This window comes from Sprattus sprattus, assembly GCF_963457725.1.
Source record: "Sprattus sprattus genome assembly, chromosome: 10".
NCBI lineage: Eukaryota > Metazoa > Chordata > Actinopteri > Clupeiformes > Clupeidae > Sprattus > Sprattus sprattus.
This window is the reverse complement of record NC_137908.1, coordinates 23,144,428-23,150,783: the sequence shown is the minus strand read 5'-3', so window position 1 is coordinate 23,150,783 and position 6,356 is coordinate 23,144,428.

Sequence of the window (6,356 nt, the reverse complement as noted above, 5' to 3'; positions counted from 1 at the left end):
GGAGGAAATGGGGGATAGTTCCGGTCTGCATAAACAGGCTTGCCTCTGACGCGTTTAAGACGTCACATCGTTTAAATCGGTGGCGGAGACTAGGGATCTGCGTCTGCGACCCATGACATTCAGACATCTGATGTGTGTGCCATATTTCGTGAATTTGTAAGCATTAAAAGCACTACTTTCCTTTCCCACATGGTGACGGTGGCCTCCGCCGTGTTTAATGTTTTCGTTTCGGTAAAGCTTTATTCTGTGCCTATCCCTTAGGCTACTTGATCGAGTCTACAACATATTCAGTAAAAACTCAAATATTGTCTGATTCTACTATTAAGCCATTAAGAGTTAATGTGTTACTTACCATGCGAAATGCCTCCCAAAATTGCGGAATTAGCAACGCCACTAACATGTTCTTCAGGCAAAAACCCTTCTCAGAATGGCTTTTTAGGTGTGACACGAAGAATTAGAAAATATAAATATATTGCAACAGCGACATCTTCTGGCCATTTGCAATACTGCCAACATTCATAATACTAAAATCGAGTGTGAAACAAGTTTGTTGGTGCTGAAAAAAACATTGAAGCTGACTTACTGACGTATTGTTATGAACGTTGTTATGTGTTTGAAGTAGCGTATACAATGGCATAACATTTAAATCAAACATTTGCAACCCAGAATATGCTTACAAAATGTACTTATTTAGAATTTGCATGATGCATTACAATGATTTCTTGTGTGATGTCTGATTTGTCTTATTTAAACAGGTGTTAATTTGGTGTAGGCACTGCTGAAAGGCATACTTCAATATGCGGAATTGAAGGTATGGCCTTTATTCATTTGAATCTATGAACATCTCGACCATTGTAATAATACCCAATTAATTAAGTCTGTTCATTATACCTTTCAATGTCAGGCAACAACCACATCATCACAATGCTTGCAACAACAGCATCTTGGTTAATGTGAGCCCTATAAAGTATAGCTGTGTTTTATCTGTGTTAACAGTGTTATTTTGGGCTCCCCTGTGGTCACAAGATGTATGGGATGTGGGACAAAGGCATGTCTCTGTGCAGTGTATTGAGGCACAAGGCAATGGCATCAAATCTAAAAGTGCTATCTCCAACTCTTTTCTTCAGGGTTGGCAATATAGCATTTCACCACCAACTCTTTTCTCCTGAGAATGTCTATTTTGATGATAACAACCTGTATTAACGCAGACAATAGTATTTTTCAAAATCTTTGACGAATCTGGTCCAATCTATCACAACGACAAGTGCACCTAAGAGAGAAGTGTCAAACCAGTTTATTGGCCATTCATCTGAGAGGTATGCGCTTCATGGCGGTAAAGATGCGCCAGTGACCTCTAAATGTAAAGAACGGATAAACAACACCGCAGATGCAGAGGTCTACATTTCCCAAAGCATACACATTTGTTGGAGGACAATGTCATAGGGTAGGACAAATCTACTCACATTTAATCTTGTGCAGGATTGAGCAGCATCAAGCTGTGAGATTGGTGATTGCATCCAACTGAATAGGCTTCCCCGCACTTCCTTTACCATGAACCTACGCCGACCGTCAGGTGGCATAAACACAGGGCAGGCCTCCCTCTAGAGTCTCTCTAGAGTCCATTTTAGATGGACCTTTTTGGGCTACTGTAGAAACATGTCTTTGCAACATGGTAGCCTCCGTGGATGAGTATAGTAGTAAAGTTTATATATTATATTATTGAGAACACAGCAATTCAGTGACAGGTGATTAAACACTAATGAACCGCACCCTGATAGCAAAAGGCCAGTGGACCACTGACCACTAAAGGCCACTGTCAGAGCTGGGGGACCGCTGGCCTTCCCCTCACTGGTTTTCAGGCAGCCTGCTGCTGAGTTACAGTCTTCTTCTTTACTCATTTATACTTTAGTCTTTAATTGACCAAGTCATTTTTCACCTTGAGAGCCTTCTAGTACCATTAACTTTTTCCGTATAGAAGCTGATATTTTTAATAAGATGATGCCAAAGATATGATTTACAAATTTCATGACTTGCTAACGTGTAATGCGATTTTCTTAATATCCACACTCAGTCACGGTAAAGATGAAGGTAGTCTGAGAGCGGACCAGAACCAAAACCCACCAGTGGACCAAAACATGCTTGCTATCTGGGTTATTATGAATACTATACAGTATTTCACTTCCACTAATAGACATATTCTCTTCTTTGTTCAGTTGAAATTTCAAATCACATATTTAGCACATCTTTAGATGATTTGCAACTTGATGCTGTTTGATGTATTGATTAATGGTGAATCATCACTAATATATTTGGTTATGGCTACATTCTCATATCTTGACATTTTACCAAGATATTGCTGTGTTATAGTTGGGACGTTGATGGGACATTGATGTTTTGCTGCTACACAAGAATGTCCATTAAATATTGCACTAAATGAAATAGAGCTGTGTTGAGTTTTTGGAGTGCTTTGAGCGGATAGATCAGATGAGACGCTGAAGATACACTGCAGTGTGTTAATTTGACTAAGAGTAAACCACACGCTCACAAACTTCTTCCTACATGGGAGTTTTTTCTCGCCACTTGTGAACTTGTGCTTGCTTGGGATCCTTTCCAATAAAAAAAAGTTATTTTAATTTAATTTAACTGAACTCTTTTGTTGTGTCATCATTATATGAACTTATCATCATAATCATAATCATAATGCTGTCAATGTTTAATTATTAATATATTTCTTTGCAATTCGCTCCATAATTGCCAGCAGTCTGTCCAATCGTTTGTCAACCTTCTGCTGACGCTCCACCTCCTTCCGCTGACGCTCGATCTCCAAGGCCTGATCTCTTTCCATCATCTTGCAAAGGAAAGCCATGTTATTGTGCAGCTTCCTTCTCCCTCTTTTCCAGCTTATCTTCTGCCTCTTCTCTCTCGGTGGTGGGAAGGGCATGGCACCCGTGGAGTTAAGCTCCGCCATGGATGAGCTGTAGGCCAAAGAGGCACGCAGCACGGGTGGTGTGATGTAGTGCCTCTGGCCCAGCAGCCCATCCATGGCAGAGTACCAAGGCCACGAGGCAGCTGTGTCCTCCCCATTGTCTGCCCCTGCTATAGGTGGGCACTTCAGCTCCTACAGATGAAAGTACATACTTTTTTTCACACCGCTGTCAGTACATTTTGGATCAGTGCATGTAATATTTCAATGGTCATGTGTGACTATCTGGTCATACCATATGCTTTTCTTCCAGGCTGTCCCACTTATTTCTGGCCTGAAATGGGGTGACCACGGTCGAAAGGCCACTGGAACTAAGTACCTGTCTGAACAAACAGCAAATTTCATTGAATATGTAAATGCCACTACTTCTTTAACTGGTTTCTGTAGCTGCAGTGTACCTTTGTAATACTTATTTCCACCCTTCCATCACACTGTTGCGTTGTCCTGTGAAAAGACTATCTTACTCCACTCTGGCCTGGATAAAACGTGCTATATCTAACGATGACCCTACATTGAAATAAAATATTATGACTAAATATTATTATGATTAAAACTTTTTTAAACCACGACAAGACAACTGGCTAAGAAGTTGGTGTAACAGGACTTGGGTTGATGACTAACTAGCCATTGATAGCTGATAGCAGAGAGTTAACAGATGACAGTTATGACAGTTGGATGTTGAACATTAGCCTTGATCTTTTTTGAGAGCAGATTATGTTTACAGTACATTTGTGTACAGTTACAATGCACATTTTCTAGATGGTCATAAACAACAGTTCACTTCTTAACTAACATGTAGTTGGACATATATACCTGTCCTGGCTGAACTAATATCAGCAAGCCCGCTAACAATCAATAGTTAATGTTAGCGACCTGGCTAACGGATACCTCGCTAACGAAATCAGACTAATTTTGTTAATCAGTCATGGCATTATGACAAAGTACAATGTTTATTTATCGGTTACTTTTCAAGAAAAGAAGCTGAAAAAAACTTACATTGGTGAAGGAAGTTGCTAGCCTGGATACCAGCCTGAACTCCGCCCACAACATTTTTGGTCTGGGAGATTCAGTCTGGCTTTGAGCTAGTTGGGAGAGATTCAAGTTTTCGGAAAAGCGATCTGACCAATCAAATTGTAAGGGCGGGCTTTATACGTTGATGGACAGATGACCAACCAACGCTTGAGTTGATTAGATAGATAGATTATACATCGAACAAAGATGGCGCCGTCTCGGGAGCTTAGTGGGACATATTTTATATGATTTAAGCTATCTACACGTCTTTTTTATGTCTACATTGACTCGGTTAGTTGTGTATGTGCAACACGAATGTTGCCGAGGATTGTAGGTCTTAACAGAAGCGCTCTAGACCATTATTGATAGGTTATTGCTAAGGCTTAGACAAAAAATCCATTGATACAAATAGTAGCTAGCTATAGCCTTGCTGCTAATAAGTACGTGAGCAGGCATATCTCACAGATATTGACAGCACATTCATTTTGAAAGAGGAACAGAGAAACGCGATTAAGGCATTTGTCGATCGAAAATATGTTTTTGCCGTCCTTCTTACGGGATCCGGTAAAAGTTTTAATGTATCAGATGGTCATACTATGTTGCTCTGATTAGTTGTAGGTATCCAATTGAGCGAAGAGGCATTTTTTTCCCTGGTTCGTTGAAACACGCCCCATAATCACAGCCCAATGGCTCAGCATCAGACTCATATTCTGACATCGTCAGGCTAGGAAGTTGCTTGACTGGACCCGCAAATCAGTGACTTCTTCCGCCATCTTTGATTTAATTTGTTTCTGGTTAGAGAGCTGGGGCGCGAGTCAGCATCGATGCTACCCAGCATTTTTGCTTACTTAACAGGAAAAGACAGAACAACGGTTTAGAACAGTCCTCGATACCCTGCTGTCCAGTAAGATATCACGTTAGACAGCATTTTTAAGCATTTTGAACAGACCCTTAGACTAGAGTAAACCACACACTCACTCATTTTATATTCTGGCTAGCATTAGCTTATTGACCCATAACATTCAATTCAGTGTCTAGATCCAGTGCTACGATATGCACTTCCCAATGCAGCCCATTTCCCTCTTGATTCCACTCAGGGATTTATGGTTTGGGATTGACGTCCATATATCTCCACTGTCAAGTGCCCTGGTTCATTTTAGCTGTGCTGTTCATGTACCAACCAGAAGCCAAAGTGGCACCTTCGTATAGGCTATGTTTATGTAACCAAAGCAGTAAGCATTACAGGCTAGAGACTGTGTGTGTGTGTGTGTTTGTGTGTGAATTAAATACATTTCTTATAAAAGTAGCGAGACATGTGAAGCCTACCAGGAAAAGGAGTAATATACTCCTCTAAGTAGGCTACATACCTGTCAAGTTAACATGACTGTTCCGTGGGGTCAGTGATTGAAAATCTGTGAGTCACCCCCACTGTCCAAACACAGACACAAGAGACAACATATCCAAGCATATTGTTATAATTATTAAATTGAATATGTAAGCTATCACAAGTTATGCTTGTTTGGACATTTGACATTCTAGGCCTAAATAAATGATACAGAACGGACATGCTCTGAAAACAGTGGAGATGGTTGTAGACTTTAGAAGGAACGCAGCCCAACCCACCCCAGTCAACACTGCGGAGTCCTTCCACTTCCTGGGCTCCATCATCTCCCAGGACCTCAAGTGGGAGCTGCATCATCGAGTCCATCCTCCCCTCATCCATCACCGTCTGGTACGCTGCTGCCACTGCCAATGACAAGGGCAGACTGCAATCTGCAATCTGCCATCTTTACAGGACCTGTTTGCCTCTAGGACCCTGAGGCGGGCAGGTAAGATTGCAGCTGATCCCTCCCACCCGAGTCACAAACTCTTCGAGGTCCTCCCCTCCGGCAGGAAGCTGTTGTCCATCAGGACCAAAACCTCACGCCACAAAAACAGCTTTTTTGCAGCTGGCCTTATTAACAAGGCCCGGGATCCCCACCTGTCTTGGACTCTTGTCCCGCCCCCTAACCCCAAATCTGAGTTATGTTAACTCACATTTCACTTCTTTACATTGCACAATGCACATTGCACACTCACTTTTGCACTCTTGCCCTGCTTTTTTTTGCATTTTACCTCTCACTTTACTTTTGTATACACCCTTTTTATGTATATGTTTCCATACTGTGTAATATCTGTAGTACTTTTTGTTATGTGTAGTACTTAGTATGTTTTATGTTATGTGTAGTACTTATTGTGTGTGTATGTATGTTTTTTATGTTTTTATGTTTTACTGTATGCACCCATACACCAGAGCAAAATTCAGGTAGGCTTACACCTACTTGACAATAAATCTGTTTCTGATTCTGATTCTGATGAAATG